General features: G+C 38.9%; 1 pseudogene across 1 annotated transcript in view; it reads left to right on the top strand.

Annotated features, from left to right (window-relative positions):
* Positions 1 to 254: 254 nt before the first annotated feature.
* LOC309801632 (piwi-like protein 3) overlaps positions 255 to 27,704 on the top strand; it is a 35,828-nt pseudogene continuing 8,378 nt past the window's right edge. The window contains exons 1-9 of the transcript in view: positions 255 to 489; positions 752 to 839; positions 12,963 to 13,159; positions 15,148 to 15,259; positions 21,443 to 21,569; positions 21,776 to 21,893; positions 22,610 to 22,724; positions 23,901 to 24,079; positions 24,521 to 24,593. The product of the transcript in view is annotated as a piwi-like protein 3 (transcript). The remainder of the gene's footprint in view (positions 490 to 751; positions 840 to 12,962; positions 13,160 to 15,147; positions 15,260 to 21,442; positions 21,570 to 21,775; positions 21,894 to 22,609; positions 22,725 to 23,900; positions 24,080 to 24,520; positions 24,594 to 27,704) is intronic.

The following is a 27,704-nucleotide window of genomic DNA, read 5'->3' as shown; positions in this document are numbered from 1 at the left end:
TAAATGTGGGACTGAGAAAACAGGAGTCGAATGAAAAGTGACAACCTGGGAAGGAGGTATGTTGTCCATAGGTTCTTTGTCAGAGCTTTTTCTGCTGAAGCCGTAAATGGGGTGGCTGGGAAAACAGGAACACCAGGGGGAGAGGCCCTCTGCTGCCCATGAGTGGTCCCAAATATGGGCTGTGGTTTGGTTTGGGGGCCAAAAGTATGGTTAAAATTGGGGTGGCCTAGGGCACCATCGGCAGATGTGCGGTGATGGACACTCTTACCCCTGCAGGGTGCCTCTGCTCCACCCTGAAACCTGGGAGAGACCTAAAAATTACAGCTTGTGAAGAGGCTGTCGTGTCCATGTATAAATCAGAGTGTGCAGTAGACTGGAAGGTGAAACTTCCCGATGCCGTGGCCATGCTGGTGGAAGGGATTCCCATAGAACTTATTGGCCGCCCAGTTAAAATAGGGGGATTGATGGTAGGGACTGGAAGAGGGGTAAGTAAGTATAAAGGGGGGCTAGAATCTACACAAACAGGTGTTGGGGGTTCCTTTTCATGGAATGGTGGCTGGAAGGAGAAAGCCTGGATGCTAGGAGGTGTGGGGAGTTCAGAAATAAGAGGTGTGTGGCTGTGACTGAATGAAAAGGTCCTTCATTCTTCTTTAGTGGAATTCCCAAAATGGGATCAGAAGCTGAAGGAGGAAGAGAATCAGCAGGACTGGCAGCTTAGGGACTGTGTATCTTGTTTCCTGATCAATATTAGGTGTTGGGGAAGGTGGAGGGGCAGACAGGATGAGGGACGTGGAATATAGGTCGGCCAAGGCGGTGGTAGCAGCAGGGACCTGCAAAGTGTGAGTGGCCGTGGGCAGGGAGTCTGCAGTGTGTGAGGCAGGTGGGGAGAGAGAAGGGGCAGGCTGAGGGGCACTGCATTCTTCCTTGACCGTCCTTAATATGATTCAGGATCTTGTTCCACTGACAGTCAGTGTTCTTCTCCAAGGTGCCTGGGTTTTTGGCAGCAGCTAAGCGCAGAAGCTTAGGAGGGGACAGCTCACCTTGATCCCACGTCAGTGCCTCGATCCCTGATGGGAGTGACCTCAGCCCTGGCAGCGGCAGAAAAAGCGGCAGGGGAATCCCCCTTGCAGGGCCTACTGCTGGTAGATACCAGGGAAGAGGAGCTTTTTGATGGGATGCGTGAAGACTTTTCACGCTGCAGCTCCTTCCCAGCCATCAGTGAGCCTGGTGATTTGGGCTGGTGGTCTTCACCCAGCACTTCTTTTGTTGGCCTCTCCAGCAGCAGGGAGCAGCATGCGGTTGGGGCAGAGAACACCATGGCATGGGATGGGACCTTCACCTCCCTCTCCTTTGGGGAAGGAAGTGGGAGGTGACTGGATGGTACCAGATTCCTAACGTTGACTACCTGCTCAGGGCAGAAGTAGTATTTGGAGTACTCTGATAGCTATCCTAATAGATAACATTTTGTTCATTTCAATAGTTTTAATGAGAGAGCTGGGAACTAGGGACACACAGCATCAAGGTTTTTATAATGCATTTTGTAAGAGTTCTTTTTAAGTGTGTACAAATATAGAAAATATATGCACTCATATACACCTCTGTTGCTTTATTTAGCGCTTTACAAGAGCCCCTCAGTGAAGGGGTAGTAGCAGCTCTCAGTATCCTTCCTTTATGATGAACTTAATTTATGCAAAGTTACATCATAATTTATTTGTAACTGTGAAACTAGACTTAGTTATTGAGTAGACCCTCCCTAGAAACCTATGGCATTAATAAAACCAACAAAAATTTGTTCAATTTCCAATGATACACACACTACAGACTGAATTATGGGCCATCCATTTTAATGAAGGGAAGAAGTGCTGTAACAAATACAGAGCAAACGGAATATGAAGTTTTGTCCTCCATTAATATTAGTGACGGGTAAAGTGGGCTCCAACGCCTTCAAGGTAGCTGTAGACCATCATCTCTGTGTCATGGGCAGAGGGATGTTCAGCCAGGATGTCTTTCTCTGTCACTGAGAAAAATTTCCATAATATATAATGATACTTACTGAAACAGATATGGGGCATTTGGGTAATTAGGAATCCGTTAGCATATTTTTCTCTCTTCTCTTTTTCATATATGTCATCTTTTTCAGCAGATGTGTTTGGCTAATATTGGGAGGTAACACGAGTAAGAAAGGATATGATAAGATTCCTTAGACATTCTTGTTTCTTAAAAAAGAACTGCTTCCTTTCTCTGTTAGAAGTAATTTCATATTCAGATGGAAAGCATGGCTTCCCGAAGCTGTTAACATGTTCACTTAGTCTTGGATGTGACCAGTAGCACAGAACTCTGGTGGAACTCAGTAAGACTCCAAATGGTAGCAAGTCAGCATGTCATGGAAAGCACACCATAAGCAGGGTAAAAACTAGATGTGCAGGGGCAGCAGGAATGGTGGCAGGCACACATATTGCACGTGTCTCCTCTGCTCATGCGTACATTTTATCATCCCATAAACGTTCCTTACAAAACGTAAGTTCAAAGATAAAATTATTAAGAATTTCAAGACAGCAGTAGCAGAGCATGAAACCAAGCAAGCGTGGGGCCTTCCTGAGCATTGTTCATGAGGGACGTGATAAACTGATAAAACAACCAAGGCTCTGAGATACCCACACCATGTCAGTGACAGAAGTCCAAGCTACAGATATTGAAGGAACCCTCAATGCCGCTCAGGTACCGAAAGCCCTGTCACTGAGAATGAACCAAAATATAAATTTGGGAGGATAATTTATGGACATTTAGGACTTTGGATTTTTAACCCACAATAACAAGAAAACTTCATTTCAAAAGAAAGTGTGAGGTCTTCAAGTTTGCTTTGGTTATTGAGGGTCCTTTGTGGTTACATATCAATTTTGGGGTCGTTTCTTCTATTTCTGCAAAAATAGGGGATTTTGATAGGCATTGTATTAAATCTGTAGATAGCTTTGTATAATATGGACATTTTAACAATAGTTCATGAACATGGGGTATCTTTCCATTTATTTATGTCTTCCTTAATTTCTTTCAATAATGCTGTAGTTTTTTTTTTTTTTTTTTTTTTTTTGCGGTACGTGGGCCTCTCACTGTTGTGGCCTCTCCTGTTGTGGAGCACAGGCTCCGGACGCGCAGGCTCAGCGGCCATGGCTCACGGGCCCAGCCGCTCCGTGGCATGTGGGATCTTCCCGGACCGGGGCACAAACCCGTGTCCCCTGCATCGGCAGGTGGACTCTCAACCACTGCGCCACCAGGGAAGCCCAATGCTGTAGATTTCAGTGTACAAGTCTTTCATGTCTTTCGTTAAGCTTATTCCTAATTATTTTCTTCTTTTTGATGGTATTGTAAATGGAACTGTTCTCCTAATTTCTTTTTCAGATTGTTCATTGTTAATGTACAGAAATGCAAGTGATGTGTATATGTTGATTTCTTACTCTGCAAACTTTGCTAAGTTGTTTTATTCTAATAAATTTTTTGTGAAATATTTAGCATTTTCTATATCTTTTTCAATAGTTTCCCTTTCAGCCTAAGTGTATCCTTAAATCTAGGGGACATTATGACCTCCATCTGAGGCTTTCATCTTAATTATCAACTTATTCAGAGTCTTAGTTGGTTAATGTTCTCCTTATTGTTTGCCACTTTGGAGAATCCAACAAAATGTTCTACTCAAGGTGAGACCTCTTTTCTCTTCCACCTCTGAACCTGAATATCACTTATTACTTACTTCATTCTCTTAGAAGTTTAGCATTCGAAGTTTAAGTGGTGATCCTTCTTAAAAGAGGTCAATATGCTCACCGAATTCAAGACCTCTGGTGAGTTGTGTCAAGTGTATAGGAATCATATTGACTTCTTGGCTGTTAGCACCCCTGGAAACATTTCTAAAGTGGCATTTGAGCTTGATATTCAGGTTTATTGGACACCACATTAAAGAGGTTAACAGAATAAGAGTAGGCTGGTCTTTCCTAAAGCAGACTTTATTCAAGAGTGACCTTGTAGCCACGTGCATCAGGCTCATCCTCATTGAGTCACTGAGAGCCCTCAACCCCCCTAAACTGTAAACTCCTTATAGACACGAATTATATTTTATAGCTGTTGTTCCCCTTCCCTATGCCTAAACATGCCTGAAATAGGAGGTGCCTCTACGAACAGGTGTTGCTTTATTTTAAACTACATTAAGTACATGTATATGTTCATTTCCCTCTGGGAAAGGAGGCTGCATTCCACAGGATTCAAATATCAAGCCTTTAAACTTCTTTGAACCCATAGATATATAAGTAGTTGCATAACTATCCTCCCTCTATACAACTCTAAGATGATCATATCAAAGTATGGTCATTAATTGTTTTTAATTGCAAACAGATAATAAAGCAAAAGGAACTTATTCCACCAAAGTAAAGGCCAAAGTTCGAAAAGACAAATTAATATGGGATTTGTTACTATTTAAATAGTAAAGAACACTGACAAGAAATATCACAGTGCTGGTTGCTATTATCATCTTTTCATTTTCCATTACAGTTGTTTATATTATCTTCATGGAGTTTCACTGAAGTTATCAAGGTTTTTGAATAGTCAAATTAAAAACCAAAATCCCTTGAAATGCCAATACAAAGAAAAATGAGTCAGAACATGAAAAAATGCTTTAGACAAGTTGACAACACATATTCTTTGCTCATTTCTCTTTTTGAGAGAAGTTCCTTTTTATTCGCACCCACATGTACAAGACACTGAATAAAATACAACCCCATCACTCGATGGTGATAAAAAAAGGAAAGACAAGCTGTTTCCAGAAAATTCCTCTATTTATTCCTAGTATCTTGTTGCATCTGGCAAAAAAGAGCATTTTGAAATATTCTGTGAAGTTTTGTATTTTATAATTTGCTTATTTATCTCAATGTAAACATTAAAAACACATGAGAAATATTTTGACATTTGGCATTTGACTATTCCTATCTATTTCCTTAATGTTTCCTTTGCCTCCTATGATGATCTTTTGGGATAGACAGCACATACCGCTCTCATACTCCCCAGACTCTACAGCCCCATACACATGCAAAATAGCTTGTGGGGATGTGTTAACATACACTTGGTTGAGGCAGGAAGGCTGTAGAATACATCGTTTATACACCTCAACATTTTAAGTGTTTTTGGAAAGTAACCCTAGTTTGAGTGCAAATTCCATCGATTTATCAAATGCATTTCAGGTATACCTAGATATGTCCAGTCAAATGGAAAGGCTATATTACTGGGAGACTATTTACATGAGCAAGTGAAAAGAAATCAGTGGAAGAATATATTATAACCAAGAGTCAGATATAATAGGTCAATCAAATAGAATGTAGATCCCAGAAGCATATCCACACATATAAGGACAATTGAATTTTCAACAGAGGTTCAAAGCCAATTTAGAGGAGAAAGGATAGTCTTTTTGACAAATGATGCTGGAAGCATGTAGTACACGGATATTGTGCATAGATAGCCATATGCAAAATTATGACCTCTGATCCCTACTTCACACCATATAAAGAATTAACTAAATGTAGATGAAAACATGAATCTCTAAAACATGGACAGAATCTTTTTGACCTTGAGTTAAGTGAAGATTTCCTACAGATGATACCAGAAACAAGATCCATAAAGGAAAAAAAGTGATAAATTGGGTTTCATCTTTGGAAGCCATTATTAATAAAAGCCACAGGTTGGAAAAAAATATTTACAAATTATATACATGAAAAGACTTGTATCTCTAACACATATAGAACTCTCAAAACTCAGTAATTAGAAAAAATTTTAAAAATTAACAGTATGGGTAAAAATATTTTAAAAGAGATCCTGCCAAGGAGGTGTACGGATGCAAATAAGCACAGGAAGTTGCTCACTGTAATCAATTATTAGCTAAATGAAAGTGAAAGCCCCAGGAGATACCACTACATTCCTATTGAATGTCTAAAATTAGAAAAGTCCAACCACACCACTTATTGGTGAGGCAGTGTAGGAACTGGAAGTCTTTTACACTGCCAGTGGGAAGGAAGGTGTCATAGTCACTTCAGTCAACAGTTTGGCTGTTTCTTTATAAGTTGAACATACACCTACCGTATGATCCAGCCTTTCTGCACCTAGATATTTATGCAAGAAAAATGAAAGTATATGTTCATACAAAGACTTGTACATGGATCATCATAGCATCTTTATTTTTAATAGACAGAATTGTAACAACCTCAAGCACGCATCAACAGGCGAATGAATAAACGTACTGTGGTATCCTCATACAGTGAAATACTACTCAGCAAAACAAAGTGATAAACTATTGATAGCCACAAAAATATGAATTACTCTCAAAATGATTACATTGAGTAAAAGAAGCCAGATAAAAGAGTCCTCACTGTGTGAATCCCTTTATATAAATTTCTAGAAAAATGCAAACACATCTATAACGATAGAAAGCATATCAGTGGCCATTTGGGGATGTGGAGGGGTGGAATGTGAGGGGGGAAAAGGGGCTTTATGAATGAGGCATAAAAACACTTGCAAGTGATGGATATGTTCGTTTTCTTGATTGTGTTGGCAGTTCCATGGGTATATGCATAGTTCAGAACTTAAATTGTGTTCTTTAAGTATGTGCAGTGTACCGTGTGTCCGTTATATTTAACAGAGCCATTAAAAAAGGCTAAGAACAGACGTTTGTCTCGACAAATGTAGCAAAGAACAGAAAAGTCAAGTACAGTATGATCTCTGTCCATTGAATTTTCCTATACTTTATTTCCCTCAAAAAATATATCCCAGTTCTTAAAAGAGATGGGACTCTTAATAAAAGGTAAAAACAAAACAAAACAAAACAAAAACCGGCAAAGCCATCAGCAGGGTGAGCTCCAGCTACTTTTCAATTGTGAGACACTAGGTGCACGGTGCAGACATGCCAGGATGTTTGTTCTTCCTGCACAATATTTTAGAGAGGAAATTAAACCACCCCTGTTAAATGCCTGCAAGTGACGGCCAGAGTGGAGTTTGGAGAATGATGGCTGTGATCTTTAATATGGTTGTGCCTTTGTAAAGACTCTCACTCAGAATTTCCAGGGTAATTTTGGAGTCAACTTTTTTTTGTTTTTTGGATGATATATATGTCTTAACTCACCTCAAGAATATATACACGTAGACTTGAAGTTAGGGACCAGCTGGTATAAATTTGTGTGGTTATCTCCTGACCTTACCTTGTAGCTTCCTTTTGTTCCTTGATTGTAGTTAAGCTTCATCTTCCCTCAAGGCCTTTGTATTTGCTGTTCCCATGTCTTGGAAATAATATTTACAGAAAAATTGTCCATAAATGATTCCTTTCTATTTGGCACTCATCTCTTAAAGATATTTTTTTTCCTTGATTGTCCTACGAGCCTAACTCAGTCCCAATTTATCAGATTACCTTACTTCTTTCACAGAATAATAATAAAAACAAATATTATCTTTGGTGTCTCTTTGTATTTAGATGAACTTCTTCCCAAAGAACTCAAGCCCCGCAGTGACAGAGGTTGTTACTTTTCTTATCCCTTATTCTGTGTCTTAGAACTGTGTCTGGCATGTAGTAATCACTTGAGGTCTGTTGACTGGGTAAAGAAGATGTGAGTAGATGAACAGATTTGGAGTTATTTGAGGTCGCGCTTAATGACGGCTGGTGTTGGTGATTCAAATTGTAGGTTTTAGAGTTGGAAGTGATCTTGCTGGTCTCACAGCTACAGCAAAACTCTCCCTACTGTAACATCCCTGACAGACGATCAAGTCTGAGCTTGAATAACTGTATATGGAAGACCCTAACCAGGGCACCCTCCTAGTTCTCTTCAAGCAGATCACAACTTTCCATGGGAGTTTGCTCCCAGTTATTCAGCTGTAATTAGGAGAAAACGGTTTGACTTACCCACAATCATCTTCTCATTCTCCCTGTTCTAGTTCCTAGAGAATAGACAGGAAGAGTTTCCTCTAAATTACATCCTTTGGATTTGCATTCTTGCTTGTACCAAAATAAACACCATGCTATGGCAAAATTCTCCTTGATTGTCTGCCACTTATTGCTACATTGCTTGTTAGTGTTTAGAAATAATTTGTCTTAATGTTCCACATTATAACTGATGGAGTACCTAAATAAAAGAGCTCTCAGTGTTATGTCAGAAGCAATCATACAGATATTTTAACTTACCCTTTTCATGTATTTAATGCTGATGCTGTGTGGAATTGAGCAATAGAGTCACCACATTATTGCCATTGATGAAAAAACATATTTATGGTGAAATTTTTGGTAACTTTGAAAGCTTTACCTGATGCGGAAATTGTCAGCTACATCTTAGAGCTCTGAGCATTTCTCAAAAAGCTGTGATACGAAACATCTCTGCCTTTTCTTGTATTTCTGTTATGTTCAACCACTTCACAAAAAGCATTCTTCATATTCCTGAAATAATGATGGGCTTAGTTGAGATTCTTTTGGGACCTAAGGGACCCACATGTGTTCATAATAGTGTTGAGTTACACAGAGCCTGGATGTTTGGCTCCAGACTGAAAGCCCCATGGAGTCGCTTTTTCACATCTGTTTACCAGTGTGTATGAATGGGAGAAAACCAAAGTTCTGGTTCATTTGATCAAGGTGAGCCAAAGTCCTTTTACTTTTGCTGTGACAAACAGGTAAAGAGGTGTAAAATATCTGAAACCAGCCACTTAGGGTTTGGTAGAATGCTTAGAGAATATACAACAAAAAGAAAAACAAGTGAGTACTGCTGGCAAACTGTTTCAAGGACAGCTAACGAAATAATAATAATAGTAACAACAATAGTAAGGTTGATTTTAAAAGACTTAAGAGTGGCATAGATTCCTAACCACTCTACATGTATTAACTCCATGCCACATCTTTGTAGAATGGGTGAGGTTATTAACCCCTTGTTTTTTAAAAAGGAAGTGAAACAAAGAAACACTCCTGAAGTCCCACCACTAATAAGTGGTAAAGCTGGGGGAAAAAGATCCAGGCAAATTAATTTCAGAGTTAGTGGTCTTAACCAGTAGGTTATGTCCCACAGGTAATATTTGCACGTTTTGAAATCACTTTTCAAATACTATTTCTACCCCTAAAGTACACAGGGAATACCCAGAGAAATTGGCATTATAATTATTGTTATTTCTTTGCCAATAATCTGTTAACTTTTGGCAGTTCAGTATCCTTCCCCAACTTCTTAAAAATTCAGCCAACAATCCCAAAAAAATAAGGGCTAGTGAAAATAAATGTCTTCTAAATCCAGTTCAAGAGAGCAACTAAAACCTAAGGCCCCCAAGGATGTAAAAGAGAAAGCAAAAGAAAAGAAGAGACAAGAAGCCCAAACCCAATGATTAAGCTCCACGTTGTTAGGTAAAGGGGCACTTAACTAATGCTTCTTTAACACCTTGTGCACAGAGACATGGCTCTACAGAAGCCAAGGAGTCTCCCTTTCATCACTGATTCATGGTATGCTTCTGGCAGGGTCACTTCCTTCTTTGAGCCTCAAAGCTTTTCATGAATATAATGAGGGAATTAGAACAAAGTGAGCTCTCACAAGCCAGCTCTCATGTTCTCTCGTGGTACCTGTGAGTCTAGGTAAGTGCTGAATGTCGTTAACATGACAGGTTATATTTTTCTTAACCATTTCTCTTCTCCTGATTTTTATGTAATTTCTAATACATAGTAGAATACTAGAAAAGAAAAAATACCAAACTGAAAAGTAACTGATACACTAACTTTCCATTCTCATTTCACTGCCAATTCAGCCAAAAGCCATCTGTAGAATTCTGATGCAGACCATGAAAACACACTCTAATTGTTCCAAAGTCTTTGCCATACTTGGTAGTCCTGTGATTTCCATTGGCAGAACTATCTTGGACTGTCATCTGCAAATCAATGAAAAAGAAATTAAGTAATAGGAATTCATATCAATGGTATTGGAGAAAGAAATCCTTGAAGTTATCTTATTGTGTGAACCTTCATCCATGTACAAAATCGACAAGAAAAGTTAAGCTTTAAAGGCAACATATTCCCATGAATAGAAGGGAGAACATAACACAAACAATATACAATGCTGAAATTATGTACATGCACATATATACAAGTGGTCTTGAAATATATTCCAGGATATTAATTGGATTAAGTTTTGGGGCACTAAAGCATTTTTTCTCATAGAGAACATTATTCTTTAAGACACATACAGACACACACATATCTGCCCTGCTGGCCTCTCATAGTTTCAGTTGATTCCAATCATTTCCCCATATATTTATTCTCAGATTAATGATTTTTGAACAAGTGTTCATCTCTTTAGAAATACCTGTGCCATGACCGCAGAGTGCTCAGATTTTTTTTGGCATTTGGTGGCATATGATGGGGAAAATGATGAGTTGTGTGACAGGAGAGGTACAAGGTGAACCTTAGAGTAAGTAAGACTTTGTGCATAGTTCTTAATTCCAAAAGGAAAAGAGAAGGATAGCAACAGCAGTCATTGGAATAAAGGACCTCTCAGATGAATCAGCATTAGGATAATTCATTGGTTACTGACTGTCCAGTCATTTTACGTTATAAAGTATTCCTGAGTGACTGCATCATTTTATGAAAGGATCTACCTAACTATAGCTATGTCTTGCTGGAATTAGTTTAGATGGCAATAATGTGCATAGAGAATGGCAATTCTGAATTCATGTCTTCCCAAAATTGAAGACACTCATTAAGGTACAAGTTTACCCAACACCAAAAATGATTTATCCATACTATACTAACTGAGACTGTGTCTTACCATTCTTGTTTGTTAAAGGAGATAACAAGGCTAACTTTTAGTAGAGTAATAGCAGTATACTTAGAAAATGCTTTCAGGTTAAGTTTTGTAAGCAAAGTTCAGTGTTCACCCACCAAAAGCAAATCAGCTCATTTAGTATTGCAGGAAATGCCTTCATACTTTTTCATTGCCACTAAAGGAATTGAAAACACCTGTTGGATATATTCCCTCCTAGAATGTCATTTGTACACTTATTCCTAATAGGACCTGTTATTTTAAAAGCAAACTCCTATTATACAGCGCAGAATAGATACTCAGTATTTTTAGTGATCACATGGTTTTGGGTTCTAAGATTTGGGCTCAGACTTGCATTTCAAGCATTGCAATCTGGGCTTGTTAAATGATTTCCTTGCAACCAGGAAAAGTTGTTTATCTGAATCTAGAGCCCAATTAAGTAAATGTGATAGTGGTGATAGTGGTTGATGAAGCAGACTAGCATAGCAGCTAGGGCAATTATGGACAAGTTCCTTTCAACCTCTCTGTGCCTCAGTGTCTTCCTCTGAAACTGAGTTTCTTCATCAATGGTGATAAATACTGGTACCAATCTGACAGACTTATTGGAAGAAATGAAGGAGTTCACAAATTTCCTAAAGGCTTAATGTTTAGCTTGTCGTTACTAAATGCTGGTAATTAGTAGTAAAACAATATCCCTCTATTATTTATTATATCAAAATAATAATGATAAGGGCCTGTAATTTTATTTATTTATTTATTTAGTTTTGTTTTTTGCGGTACACAGGCCTCTAGCTGTTGTGGCCTCTCCCATTGCGGAGCAAAGGCTCCGGACGGCAGGGGCAGCGGCCATGGCTCACGGGCCCAGCTGCTCCGTGGCATGTGGGATCTTCCCGGACCGGAACACGAACCCGTGTCCCCTGCATCGGCAGGCAGACTCTCAACCACTGAGCCACCAGGGAAGCCCAGGGCCTGTTATTTTAGTAGTTCTATTTTTTGGTCATATAGTTTAGACTAACACATATTGTTTAAATGTGAAACCAAGAAGAAAAACAGTTTTGTTTCTTAAACCTGGTCAAGGCACCCAAATCACCTAATTCAGAAATGTTTCTAATTTGGCATCTGCTTTGAATCTGTCACATCCAGAGAAAGTTTATTGTCTCAGAAAGTGACAGCCTTGTATTTGTGTAGCATAGAAAAGAAGATACAAGCTAGATAAGATACATATACCCCTTATCCTAGTCATGCCACATAGAGTGCAAAACTATTCCTGCTGGGTTCAAACATTGTGATCCAGAGCCTGCCATTGCCTATTATCAGGAGCAGCAAAGGGTAAGAACCGTATGTGTTTTCCCTTAAGTTGGTCTACAACACAGATACTGTCAATCAGCGTCTGATAGTACCCTCCCCATGGACAAACTTCTGTGCTCTTTTGAGCATGCTCAGATGGAGTCTACCATCAGTGTGGTGGGAGTTCACTTCGCTTAAAGTGTGTCCACGTTGAAGGGTGAAATTAACACATACTAACGAAATTGTGGCTGTCCAAACTAGGAAAATAGTTAAAGAATCAGGACAGGAAGAATCAGGCAAATACTCATTTGGCATCAACCCAATAAAAAAGCTTCTTGGTGAGAAAATAGTTGCCAAAGATGAAAACCCAGAATAGTGCTACTTTAGCCTAACCACAGTGTCAAAGCAAATAACACACATACACAAAACGCAAAAGGAAGCCCTCTTCACACTAATGCCCCAAAGTCCTTTATGGGTCTTCAAATTGAGCAGGTATGTTGGTTGATTACTTGGGTAATTTCTCTGAAAATATTGTCAGTCATCACACTTGTGTCTCTGTGTATGTATTACTCCTTGGTATACGTGTATATAATTTACATATGTATGTACCATATATATCCTCACATTTGAGTACAGATAATAGTTTAAGCCCATAGGTGATAATAAAAATGGTTTAACAAAGATGATGTATTACTTATAACTAGTGTATCTGGTAAAAATCTCTGTTTGAAGGTCCTTCAAAAGACCAGTGATTATTAAAAATAAGAGATTAAAACTGACTCTAAAAGCCTCAATTTTAGACAGTGAGTTTAGGTTCCCTAATACCTGGATTTACGTCCAGAGCTGGGATCTTGACACCCACATCTAACTTATTTGCAGATCGGAAATCTGGCCTGGCTATATTACTTCCATTCTTCCATATGAAACTGGTCTTACCCTCTGTGCTGATGTGAGCCATAAACTGCTCCGAATGGAAACTGCTTATGATTTAATATCACACACTCGTGAAAAAGCCAGAGGAGAAGATGCAAAAGAGAAATTCTTAAAAAATTAGTTGGGTCATCTGTTCTTACAAAGTATGTCTGCTTTTTGGAAACCTATCCAATCACTTTGACTTTTTTTCATTAGAGATGTTCCTAGGGTTTTTGAATGATTAAATGTAGACATTCAGAAGTAGAAATAGCATGAAAATGGCAAGAATCACTGGATAATTTTTCTCATCTGGTTGTACAGCATGGGAGAGGAACATGTGTCAGTTGTAAACTCTGAGGCTCTTGTGAGGCCTACTGTTAACTCAGTTGTTGGCTCTGAACGCTCACTTGCACTCAAGAGAGTACGCATCTTCCAAATTTCTCTTTTCCTTTCTCTGTCTAGCTATTTTTAAAAATTGGTGCTTAATTACAATCTACTAGAAAATTTCCATTCGAAGGAAGCTTTTATTTTTAATCTCCCTCTACACCAGAAATCTTAAATTGATAAGAGGATGTTTTGGCTAAGTAACCTTAAATCCAATCTTTAAGAAGAGCAAAGTTGGAAGACTCGCACTTCCTAATTTCAAACCTTATTATGAAGCTACAGTAACCGAGACAGTGTGACGCTGGTGTAAGTATAGACCTAAAACTCAGTGAAACAGAATAGGGAATCCATGAATTAACCCTCACTTTTATAGTCAGTTGACTTGAACAAGGGTATGGAGATAATTCAATCAGGGAAAGAACAGTCTTTACAACAAGTATTGCTGGGATAGCTGGATATTCACCTGCCCCTTCATCACAGGATACACAAAATTAACTCAAATTCACTAAAAAATTAACTCAAAATAGACCTAACTAAAAGAGGTAAAAATATAAAATTCTTAGAAGAAAACATAAGAGTAAATTTTGACTTTGAGTTAGGCAAAAACCTTATTAGATAAGACACCAAAAGCACAAGTAATGCCCAAAGAAACAAATAAATTGGACTTAACCAAATAAAATGTTTGTTCTTTAAGGTATACTGTCAAGAAAGTGAAAAGACAACTGGCAGAACAGGGGGAAATACTTGCAAATCACATGTAGTAAATAATTTGTATCTACATACATAAGGAATATTTACAACTCAATAAAAGAAACTCAACTTTAAAAAATGGGCAAAGGATCTGAATAGACATTTCTCCAAATAAAATATACAAATGGCCAATAATCACATGAGAAGATGCTCAACATCATTAGCCATGAGGGAAATGCAAATTAAAGCCACAATGAAATGCCACTTCCTATCTACTAGGATTGCTAAAATTTAAAAAGGAAGATGTTAACAACTGTTGGCAAGGATGTGTAAAAATTGAAACCAACCATTATACACTGCTGGTATATGTATGGCCTCTTTGGGAAACAGTCTGGCATTTCCTCAATGTGCTAAATATAGGATTACCATACGACCCAGCAATTCCACTCCAGCTTATATACCCAAGAGAAATGAAAACATATCCACCACAATTGGTATATGAATGTCCACAACATCACTATTCATAATAGCTTGAGCATAAACAACCCAAATGTTCATTAACTGGTAAACGGATAAACACAAATGTGGTATATCTATACAATGATATATTATTTGTCAATAAACTGGAATGAAGTAGCAATACATGCTACAGCATGAATGAACCCTGAAAATATTATGCTAAGTGAAAGAAGCCAGTCAGGGAAGATCACATATTATTTGACTCAATTTATATGAAATGTGATGAGTAGGCAAATGCATAGGGACACTAAGTAAACTAGTGGTGGTTTAAGGACTGGGGGAATTGGGTGGAAACAAGGAGTGACTGCTCATGGTTCAGGTGTTTCTTCTTTGGGTGATGAAAATATTCTAAAATCGCGTTATGATTGCATTACTCGGTAAGTATACTAAAAACCATTGGACTGCACACTTAAATGGGTGAATTGCATGTTATGTGAATTAATCTTAACAAAGCTATATATATCCTGCAATTACCTGTAGGATTTTAAACCACTTCTTTCTTACATGGTTTCATGCAATAACGTCAGGAATAATACCACATATTACATTTATTCCACAGGTATGACAACAGAACCTATAGGGTGGATGGTATTACTTGGGAGAAGTCTCCCAGCTCTACATTTACAAGATCGGATGGTAGTGAAACCTCCTTTGTAGACTATTACAGGGAGTTATGAAATTTTATTTCTTCAAACATATTTGTCTTAAAATTTTTCATGTTATACAATTAAGTATATTTCTCAAGTCTTAGTTAGACACATATATATGTATTTGTATATATTCTCCTTTTGGGGTATTATAGCGTGGCTTATATCTGTTATCCATGTATTCAGTGTTTTGTGTATAGGGTAATGTCACATAATTAGAATGGCTCCAAGATGGCCCTCCCTGTCAGGCTTAGAAGTGGCTATGGATGTTTTGACCATGTAGATGGATTGTTAGGTAGAAATAAAATATGGTAAGACTTCAGAAATGAGAACTTTATGTAGGAGTTTCAGCCCTACAGAACTTGGTTCAAAAAGAAGAAAAAATGACCAGTTACAATCTGAGATGATGTCTGTTATGTGCTAAATCTCATAATTCATGGATTCCTCTATTTATTTATTTATATTTGCCTGTGTTGGGTCTCCGTTGCTGTGCGCGGGCTTTCTCTAGTTTCGGCGAGTAGGGACTACTCTTCATTGTGGTGCGCGGGCTTCTCATTGTGGTGGCTTAGTTGCTCTGCGACATGTGGGGTCTTCCCGGACCACCGAACGAACCCGTGTCCCCTGCATTGGCAGGCGGATTGTTAACCACTGTGCCACCAGGGAAGTCCCTCCTCTATTTTTTTAATTTTTAATTTTTTAATTTTTTTTTTTTTGCGGTACGCGGGCCTCTCACTGTTGTGGCCTCTCCCATTGCAGAGCACAGGCTCTGGACACGCAGGCTCAGCAGCCATGGCTCACAGGCCTAGCCGCTCCGCAGCATGTGGGATCTTCCCACACCAGGTCATGAACCCATGTCCCCTGCATCGGCAGGCAGACTCTCAACCACTGCACCACCAGGGAAGCCCTCCCTCCTCTATTTTTAATTTGAGTGCTCACAAATAAACTCAGGCCAGTTGGTGAGGTTGGTTTTCTAGCTTTAGCAGATGAGAGAAAGGTAATTGAAGGAATGGCAGATATTTGTGGCAAATGGAAAGAACTTATAGATGGATGCTTTTTTTTAAGAAAGCTTGTATTATACTGGGAGTCAAAACATAGCTACTTGGAACAATTGCAGGTACATAACCCTCTGACATCCCTTCAAGGGAGGGTTATTATGACATTATCCTCATTTGTGTTCCACACTTATTACTTGTTCATTCAATCCCAAAAGCATTTAGTGAGTGCCTATTGTATATCTTGGGTATACATTAGTAAGACTATTTAGTTCTCAGCTCTTAAGGCACTTGCATTCTCATGGCAGACAGAGAGATGACAAACGAGAAGAAAACTATTCTAATAGTTATAAGGGATATGGAGATAATTAAAATTGGGTGGTACTATGGAGAACATCTGGTGGCTATTAGTCTGCAAGGTCATGGATATCTTCTCTGCGAAGCTGATATGTAAATGGCAGCAAGGAGCGAGCTAGGTACGGATGAGGGAGAAGAGGTAGAACAAAGGCACTATTTTTGGGGTGGGCATGGTGTACCCAGAGCCCAAACTAGGCTGGAGTGTTCTCTAGAGAAGTAAATTGGATTTTATTGTCAAATCATATTATGTAGGGCTTCCCTGGTGGTGCAATGGTTGAGAGTCTGCCTGCCGATGCAGGGGACACGGGTTTGTGCCCCGGTCCGGGGAAGATCCCACATGTCACGGAGCGGCTGGGCCCGTGAGCCATGGACACTGAGCCTGTGCATCCGGAGCCTGTGCTCCGCAATGGGAGAGGCCACAACAGTGAGAGGCCCGCGTACAGAAAAAAAAATCATATTATGTAGATATTTGTAAGATTTCTGTCTAATATACAGAGAATGGGCTGTACGGGGGTAAAAATGGAGGCAGGAAAACCAGTGAGGAGGTTATTAAATCAGTTGACTTAAGTGATGATGGTGGCCTGGAGCAGGATGGGAGAAGTGGGTGAAAATGGAGAGGACATAGTGAAGGCTTGGTTGTAATAAGTGTAATAAGATTGTTCTGGGATGAGATAGGCACAGATGGAATTGCAACCTGAAATATCAGTAAGTTAATTTTAAAAGGTTTATTTCTGGCTTGAATAAAGTCTAATGAGAGTCAGGGAGACTCAGTGATCTCATCTGTTACCATTTTGTGGCTCTACCATCTCAACAAGAGGACTCCAAGGTTGTCATGTTAGAAGAAAAGAGGTAGAAGCAGCATACTGGCTCTTAGGTCCCTTAGACTGAAAGTGATAGGCTAATGCACTACTTTCACTCATATTTCTTTGTTAAAATTCAGTCCTATAGCCTGAACCTACCTAAGTGGACACTCTTTTCTTTCGTGTACAGATGTGGTGAGTTCAGTATCATCTCTCTGCCAAAGGGGGTAAAAAAAGTATGCTCTTTGGGCATGCTGATGAGTCTGGAGTCCCACGGTGTAAAGCCTGGAGTTTTCATTTTGGGAATTATTAGCTCTTACCTAGTCTTGGATTTTGATATGCAGTCACCTAGGCAGAATATATAGATGACCAAGAGAATGTAATATTTCAGGAAAGAAAGATATGCGTCTCTGTAGAATGTTAAGATGAGGTTAAATGAGAGCGTATACATATGCCCCAATTCACCAAACTGTACACATTATGGGCAGATTTTTGTATACCAATTATACCTCAATAGAGCTGGGGGAAAAATACACAGTGAAGAGTATATTGAGTTTCATAGCATAGAGTTCACTGCCAAGAGCAAATTGTGTAATGGTGGGCATTGAAGTCCAGGTGGAGGGTACTGAAGGAAAAATTTAGCAATGTTTGCATAGAAGGGAAGAGAAATGCTATGTAGATGAAGGATTTTTTTAAGTCAGAGAATACTACAGTGTGTGTTTATCCTGGTATAACTAGAGAAGGAGAAATTGTTAATACGGAAGGCAAGATAAATGAGGGGTAATGATAGGAACAAAATCCCTGAAGGAAAGAAGAGGTTAGAATCCATAGCTGTAGTAGAGATTACAGACCCTTTTCTGGAGCAGGACACATCCTCCATAGTAATCAGAGGGCAAGAAGAACATACATATGTGTAGAGAGAAGGCAAACACTGGGCAGAATATAAGTGTATTCCTGTCTGAATCCTCAGACATTCACTTCTCAGTGAGTATGAAGCAAGACCATTGGCTGAGTTAGTTGATGGGCAGCGATGAGGGAGATGTATAGCAGATTTGAGAAGAGATGAGAAAGTGTGAAATGCTGGTTTTTTGAACGGGTAGGAAGCATAACTAGGGAATCTGAACAGAACACCCCTTTTAGATTGTGGCAGACTAACTCTAGAACCAGTCAGCAGGGTTTGGTTGTTGGTTGCATGGGCAGAACAGACAGCTGGGTTTTACCAGGGTTTGAGACTTGCCAACGTAGCATGATCAAGGCATAGTGAAGGAATGAATGGCATTTGTGAGGACGTGATTGTGACAGGCTATGGAATGCAAGCTGGGGAAGTAAGGGAGGTGAGGCTGTGAGAGAGTTAAGGACCTCTCTCCTTCTCAGTTTATGTGTGCTGATACCTCCACCTAGGCTGATGTTTGCTTGTTCATCCTACAAATTTTATCTCAAAGATCTTTGATTAAGAAGAGCCGTTCTGGGTCCATCCATGTTGCTGCTAATGGCATTATTTCATTCTTTTTTCTGACTGAGTAATATTCACTTGTGTGTGTGTGTGTGTATACACCACAACTTCTTTATCCATTCATCTGTCGATGGACATATGATTTACTTATATGTGCAATCTAAAATATGACACAAATGAACATATCTATGAAACAAACAGACTCACAGGTACAGAGAATAGACTTGTGGTTTCCAAGTGGGAGGGAGTCGGGGAGGGAAAGATTGGGAGTTTAGGATTAGCAGATGCAAACTATTATATATAGGATGGAACAACAACAAAGTCCTACTGCATAGCACAGGGAACTATATTCAATATCCTGTGATAAACCATAATGGAAAAGAATATGAAAAAGAATATACATATGTATAACTGAGTCACTTTGCTATATAGCACAAATTAACACAGTATTGTAAATCAACAATACTTCATAATTTTTTTTAAAAAAGAGCCATTCTGGATATCCCAACAGTACCCCTCCCTCCCATGTATACACTGACCTGCAACATCAGGCCTCTGTGAGGTCACCCTTTTCTGTTATGTACTTGTATTTCATAACACTTATCCCAATTTGTAATTATATATTTGGGTGATTTTTATAAATCTCTCCCCTCCCCAATAGACTATGAGTTTCATAGGACTAGGAGAGCTATGATTCTGCTCTTTGCAATACATATCTCTTATACCTTACACCATGACTGACACATAGTAGTTCATACACATAGGTTGTAATAGATAATTCATGCATGTTAGAATCAGAGAGTAGTGGGATTAGTAATAATTTGAGAGAGTGTGTCACATTAAGGCAAACTACCTTCTCAGCATGTGTTGATATATAGAGTCTTACATGTAAACATAAGAAAATGGTTCCAGCAGATTTACTTGAGTGAAATGGATGTGCTGAAATATTTGAATGACTAGGGTAGTCTCAGGATGCCCTGGTAGGAGCTGAGTCTCATAAGAGTCTCATAATGAGATCTGGGAAAAACTGCTGAATTCATAGATGAGGCATTAGAAAGTAGGCACAATCCTACCTTTCAAATAATGGAAATAGGGACAACAGGACTGATTTGTTTTTTGGACCTAAAACAATAGACTGCAGGTTTCTTCTTCAGCAAAGATGGGTTTATTTGGGATCAGTGGAGAATTGCAATTTGGGGTCTGCAACCCTGGTGAGCCATGTGCAAGTCCCACTTGAGGAGGACAGGAGAACCCTTTCATAGAAGAGAAAAGAAAGTTGGAAGGGCTTTAGTAAACAAAGAGACCATGGCTTTTCATTGGCCAAGGTCTTGCCTGGGAAGAAGAGAAGTCTTTCTTCTTCCTGTTGGGCTCTGCTATCATGGCAGGGTATGAGAGAGCTCCCCCTCTGGTCTCCTGACTCTATTTAATTGAGGTTTGTTTATTTTTTTATTTTTATTTTTATTTATTTTTTATTTTTTTTTACAAATTTAATCAGTTATACATATACATATGTTCCCATATCCCCTCCCTTTTGCATCTCCCTCCCACCCTCCCTAGAGGTTTGTTTATTTTTTACAAAAGCTATAAGAAATGGGAAGTGTGATTTCTATAGTTCTCTATAGGAGGAAGAGCATGTCCGAAGGCTTTGATAAACTGGGTGATAGGAGCTGTGGATGAAGCTTAAAATGATGCCATGATTCTACATGCATGTATATACCTGCACAAGTGCCCTCCTTAAAGAAGGGTCTAGGACAAGGAAATAGGGGGTGAATCTTAGCTGCCTTCAAATAACTACAGTGCTTGAAGGAAAAAATATATAATCTGTAACAATAGCATGAGAATTAATAGTAGCCACCCAGCTTGAAAAGAAAAGAGCCATGAAACCTCGATTTGAAGTCTTCTTGCCCAAAGTTGGAACTCCTTTTGAAGCTCTCAGATGCTTAAATGACAGATGATACCAGAATTCATGTGGTTAACTTATTGATGAGGACCTTGCTAATAAGCAGCTTAGGAAGATCTACAAAGAATCTCCACTTTGTGTTGGGGAGTAAAGTCACTCTGTTGTACAAGAATTTGCTGCCTTAGGGATAGGAACTTCTGTATGTGATGTCTTAGAAGATGCCTTTCCCTACTGGAAGCAGAGACTAAGGGTTTAGGGGAAATAAAGTAAGAGGAATGTTGGGAATAGATCTGGAATTGCCACTCTAAAATGTTGCCAGGTTTTTTTGTCCCCCATTAGTAGAGGAATCCTCTTGAAAATTCTCAATATGTTTTAGAAACTTTCAAGGCATTACTGTGGTGAGAAAAACATACTACACAAGTCTCACCCATCTACATCTATAATAAAAAGGGTAGCACAATGATTCCATTATGTTTTGTGGGTGTTCTACTCTCCTTGGCCATCTATGTTTATAAGTGATCCCTGGGACATCAAATTAAGAGAATATTAAGAGTGTTTTGGAGGCTTTCTTAAACTGGGGGAAACAATATCACCACACCTCTAGGCCTCCATTTGTGATCCGAAAATGCACTTTTGTACCTATTTATTTGATGTTACTAAGGTTTTGCTAATAGGCATGCCAGTGTTCGTTTTTCTGTTGAACAGCACTGTGGTACAGTGGTCACTACCTTAAATCAGCCACTTTTGATCACCAAGGGCAAATGGAAAATGAGCCGACAGGACACACTCCATCAACCTATAATGCTGGTTCCTGAGCTATGCCACCTGACAGGTACTGTGGATTTATACCATTTTCATAAAAGAGAGCCCTTCTTTAAAGTCACCAATATTACTTTACAGGATTTTCACAAGACTCCACATGACCCAGACTTGCTCTCTCTGATTTTCTTCTTCTTCCGGATACAACAGTTAAGTTTTCTCTAATAGAAATCTATTCTTGCTAGTTTGGAGTGTTATCTTTCGGATTTTTTTTTTAAGGCTTAACGGATGACCTGCATAAAGACTACAGAATGATGAGAGAGTTGTCCACCTATATGAGGATGGATCCAGGTAGAAGGCAGCATAAATTGCTAACATTCATGGATGCTTTAAGGGAGTAAGTGCGTGGCAATTCCCTGGCTGTCCAGTGGTTAGGACTCCATGCTTTCACTGCTGAGGGCCTGGGCTCAATCCCTGGTCAGGAAACTAAGATCCTGCAAGCTGCACAGGGTAAGTGCTACTTTTCTGTGTGTGTGAAGTGGAGACCTGTGTGGATCACTTGGCATCTCAGATTCTTCAATTAAAAAGTGACAATTGGGGCTTCCCTGGTGGCACAGTGGTTGAGAGTCCGCCTGCCGATGTGGGGGACACGGTTCGTGCCCCGGTCCAGAAAGATCCCACATGCCGGGGAGCGGCTGGGCCCGTGAGCCATGGCCACTGAGCCTGCACGTCCGGAGCCTGTGCTCTGCAACGGGAGAGGCCACAGCAGTGTGAGGCCCGCGTACCGCAAAAAAAAAAAAAAAAAAAAAAAAGTGACGATTGGGAAGAAAGTGATATTTGGGGAGTGGGGAGGTGCAACTCTATTTTTTTCTGTCATTGCAGTGTCAGAGGAGGCCAAGAGGGGCTAAGAATGAAATAGATTCTAAGTGTCTGCACAAATGTGAGAACAAAGACAAGATTGAGTCTTAGGGAGTTTACCTGTAGCATCTTGACACAAAACACAAGCAATAAGGAACTTTAGATGAGAGGAACACTGACTTGTGTTTTGCAAATGGATAATTGCCTCTGCATATTTTCTTGGATTTGAGCATGTGGAAATATTTTTTCTTTCAGAAATAATACTGTGCAAAAGGAGCTTCGAGACTGGAATTTGGAACTTGAGACAGAGTTTTTATTCTTTTCTGGAAGAATTTTGCAAGATGTAAGAATTCATCAAGGAAGAAGAATTGTAAGACAGCTGCAGAATTGTCACGTCAAAGTTGGGTCAAATTAGTAACAACCCAAAGGGGAACTAACTCGGTCATGTCAATAACTATGACTGCTGTTTTCAGACTACCTGTCATTTCCATATGAGAGGACAAGCCATCATTTAATAAGAATACAGGTAACATGCTTGGCATATAGTAGTCTCTGTATTATATCTTTATTAGTATTGTGCACATTCTCTCATAGTAAAATGATCTTCCAAATGTATCCTTAAGAGTCAAATACCTAAAATCATAATAACCCATGGTATTCTAGTGTGACTAACCTATATCTTAAGGAAAAATAGCTGACATTAGACCAGATGTGAAAGACTACAATGTACATAGATTTCCTTGGACTGCCTTTTTTTTTTTTTTTTTTTTTGCGGTACGTGGGCCTCTCACCGCTGCGGCCTCTCCCGCTGTGGAGCACAGTCTCTGGACGCGCAGGGCCAGCAGACATGGCTCACGGGCCCAGCCACTCCACGGCACGCGGGATCCTCCCAGACTGGGGTGCGAACCCGTGCCCCCTGCATCAACAGGCGGACTCTCAACCACTGCACCACCAGGGAAGACCTGGACTGCCTTTTTAAGTCAGCGTTTAATTCCAACCCCAGGATTCTCATCTCAGTTGTTTGTGATTTCATAGATCCGTGAACTTTGAATATCTGTCACGTGCAATCTTATGTTACCTGTTCTTGTCCTTCAGCATTTTGAATGAGCATTATAATGACAGTAGAAAGCAAGTGGTTTGTTGATTTCTTAATTTTAATGGACCTTTACCTAGAATATAATGTGTTGGAGCTTTTCAGGATCAACTGACAAATGAGAATTTCATGTTTAGATTTCATGTAAAACTCTGTCCAAGTTCTTACTCTGTATCTTGTGGGGAGGGGTAACAAGGGAGGGATTTACTTTTTTTGCAAACATGTTTGAAAACATGTCAGCTTTTGTATTCATTAGTTATAATAAACTTATTTTTAAAGTACTTAAACAATCTTGTCATGGCTGAAGTTTAAAATGGTAATGTTCCAATGGGAGATAGCACAGATTTACAGTGGAAAGGATTGTAAATGGATAATTGCCTTTGCATATTAGATGATGTTGGTTTTCTTTTTTTTTAATGAAGTTTTATACCATGTCTTGGAATTCTCTTCCAGTTTGACAACCATAATGAAGATTGGTCAAGAAACACAAGGGTACCTGTACTTAGAGCAATGTCACTGGATCATTGGCTAATACTCTACACTAAGGGAAATTATGGAACAGCCCTTACCTTTCAGCAGAATCTACAGAAAATCACACCCAAAATGGGCATAATTGTCAGAAATGCAAAACTGTAAGTAGAGCAGAAATTATCTACAATTTCAAAATCGATTGCTGGCAATTTGAAAGTGGAAAAACTTCTTAAATTGTAGGAATCTGTCACGTTATCCAAACTCTGAAAGTGTGTAAGCAAAAAAGTAAAGTCTGCTCCAGCCCACACATATTAAATCAGGCTTTTGTGATCTATGGATTTCTGGCTATTGGGCTACATCTTGAAGACATGAGAATTAGCAACTTGATATGAGTGGACGGGGGAGGAGGGAATAGCAAAAACTACTTCCCAGTCTTGTTTCCAAAAATTGAACTTGTTTTTGTCTTAAAAACCTTCAACTGAAATACTTACCTTGGCAGTTTATCTTGCCTTGTTTTATATCATGTTTCATTGGCTGTATAAAATGTGACATGTTTCACTGTTCATTACTTTTGAAGTATAGATGAAATACTTATTTTCTAGGCTTGAAGCAGATGATACAGTCCATTCTTATATAAGCACCTTTGAAAAACATGCTTCACAAAAAACACAGATTGTAAGTGTCTATTTGATGTGTGCCCCGTCCTTAGTGAGCTGCATTTGTATGTATTTTAGAATTTGGATGTTGCCATTGGTTTCCTAAACCAGCCAGAAAATATAAATTTACCCCTATAATGTAGCTGAATACAGACTTTGGGGTTTAAGCTACTACTTAATATCACCATGTTATGCTCATTCTTTTAGGCTTGAGGACTTAGAATTATCTTTTAAGTCTCAGATTAAAAAACACCATACAAATATTAAGTAATATGGATTATGGTAGGCACACATTCATCATTTCTCTCTCCAGCTGTAACCTGCAAAGTCTATGATCTGTTCTCTTCCAGTAAGTGTTCTTTCTTTTGTCTGGTATTTTTCTTGGGATTTTTCCTTTCTCCCATCTGTTGTCACTACGTTGTATCTGAATTACTAAAGCAACATCTTTTTCCTTTCTTCCTTGGATTCTTTTCCCAAACTCATCTCCCATTCTTCCCTCATCATCCAGGATGCTCTTTATATTTATCTATCTATCTATCTATCTATCTATCTATCTACCTATCTATCTATCTTGGCAGTGCCAGGTCTTAGTTGCGGCATGTGGGCTTCTTAGTTGTGGCATGCAGGGCCTTTTAGTTGCAGCATGTGGACTCTTAGTTGTGGCATACGGGATCCAGTTCCCCAACCAGGGATCGAACCTGGGCCCCCTGCATTGGGAGCGTGGAGTCTTACCCACTGGACCACCAGGGAAGTCCCCAGGATGCTCTTAAAAGGGATCTTTGTTTCTTGATCCTGAAACCAGGATATTCTTCCTATTGTCTTTTCCATAGAGCCTAGACTTTTCTCTCCTTTCAGCTTCTACCAAGCAACCTTGTAGGCTACTCTGAAGGATACCTTCTGTGAGCCATTATTATACTCAAATGAAATGTCTTACTTTTGAAATCCTGTTCTTAAATCTGTGTCTTGCTTCCTGTTACTTTGATTGAATGCCATGCTTCATGCTTCTCTGGTGCTGTAGCCTTAAATGCTCAGCTAGGTCAAGGAAGCCTCTGGTGGGACTCAGCAAAGCATCACGTGTTAGAATGGAGTTCAAGAGGCCTTGGTGGTGGTTTGCATCCCAACTCATCACATGACTTTCTTTGTTCATTTAGCATCTGCCTAGAAAGTGAAAGACTGCCTTTCTAATTGTGGGAATTTCTCTTAAGAAAGTTTATCTGAAACTTGAATGGGAATTTGCCCCACTTTTACTAATTTATCCTAGTTTTGCTTTTTGGAACAATATCTTTTATTCAGGGCAGTCCCTTAAATATTTTAAGGTATCTTTTCAAATGGTGGGGAGAGCATGCCTACAATCTTATGCATTCCAAACAACTGGGAATGACCAATAAAATAGGAACTGGAAATTATGTGTAAAACATCTTCTGGCACAAATGTAAGTCTCCCTAGACCAGGAACAGAGGGGAATTCTCGTATATAAGCAGGGGTGAAGCCATGTGGCTCACAAATTTCAAACGCTGTGTGGCGCTGGGTGGGGGCCAGAACCAGGCTGTGTAAGGTAATCCACTGAATGTGATGGGAAGACATCAAGTCAAATATTTATATTATATCCCAAATTAAACATTAACTTCCCAAATATTAATATGAATTGGTGGTAACACTACCAAGAGTTCATAAGTACTCACATAGTTTGGGAATAGTAAAGAATTTAATTCCTATAAACGTGTGAGCTGGTGGAGTAAGGCAGAAATAGAGGAAATAAAAGCATAGGTAAACTATAGACAATTTTAAAACCAGGAAGGAAAAGCAATCTAGTACTGTATTAATAATTTAAGGCTAAAAGAATAAAAATAGCCCTCTTACACATAACATTAATAACCTATTCCTCAAAATCAGATATTGGCAGTAAAAATGGCAACTGTGAACATAGTCCCTGTTATTTTAAATAGAGAATCTTTTACAAATTTTCTGTTTAAAAATGAGTACACACCAATCCAATCTAAAACCTCCACTATCTATTTTCCTGAATATTTTAAAACTTTTTTCTTTTCACTTTATATTTTCAGACTTACAGGAAGAGTTGCAAAGACAGTACAAATCTCTCTATAACCATCATCCAGATTTCCCAACCAGTAAATTTTAGCACATTCCTATAATCATTCTCTCCCTCTCTATATCTACCTACATATAATCATTCTTTCCTTCTCACTATATATACATATATATGTATATATATATACACGTGTCATTATTCATAGTAGTTACATGTGTATATATATGTTTTTTCCTGAGCCATTTATCTGATCTATACCCCTAATCCAAATTCTTCCAATCATTCCTTTTTACAGCAAAATAAATTCTTTGGTCCATCAAGGGTCACCTGAGGCATCTAACCAACAGGCTTTTTCAGTCTTCTTTTAATCTGGGAAGTATCTTCAATCTGTCTTTGGGTTTTATGGCCTTGACATTTTAGAAGTGTACTGGCCAGTTATTTTATGGAACAATCCTCAATATAGGTTTGCCCATTTCCTTATGACTAGATTCAGGTAATGCATTCTTGCAGAATATCACAGAAGTATTCTATGGTTTACTAAATCCATCATATTTGGAAGACCATGATGTTGATTTAACTGGTCTTTTTTTTTTTCTTTTCATGGTTTAAGTCATCAGCTCTCCATGTAATAATTTTTTATCATTATTAGAGTTTAGTTGATGTACAGTGTTGTGTTAGTTTCTGCTGTATTAACTGGTCATTGTAATTTTGCTCATTTGATTAAGTTGAGGTCTGGTAGGTTTCACCATTATAAAGTTACTGTTTTATCCCTTTGTAATTGATTAAAGTTATTATGGTGCGACACTTTGAGACTATGCAAATGTTCTGTTTCTCATTGAAGTTTCACTCATTAATTTTAGCATCCATTGAGGATTCTTGTCTGAAACAGTTGTTAGTTAACATAGTCTCACCAAATAGTGATGTCTATGTTTCCAATATCCCTTCTATATTTATTAGTTGATATTTTATTATAAGGAAGAGCTCTTCATTCTTACTTATGTAAACACAGACTCATGGATTCTTATTTAATGGATCATAATCTTTTAATCTCATTGGATGCTCACTTTGTCCCCTTCACAC

This window comes from Mesoplodon mirus, assembly GCF_964341445.2.
Source record: "Mesoplodon mirus genome assembly, contig: SUPER_3_unloc_12, whole genome shotgun sequence".
NCBI lineage: Eukaryota > Metazoa > Chordata > Mammalia > Artiodactyla > Ziphiidae > Mesoplodon > Mesoplodon mirus.
This window is presented reverse-complemented; position numbering and strand designations above follow the sequence as displayed.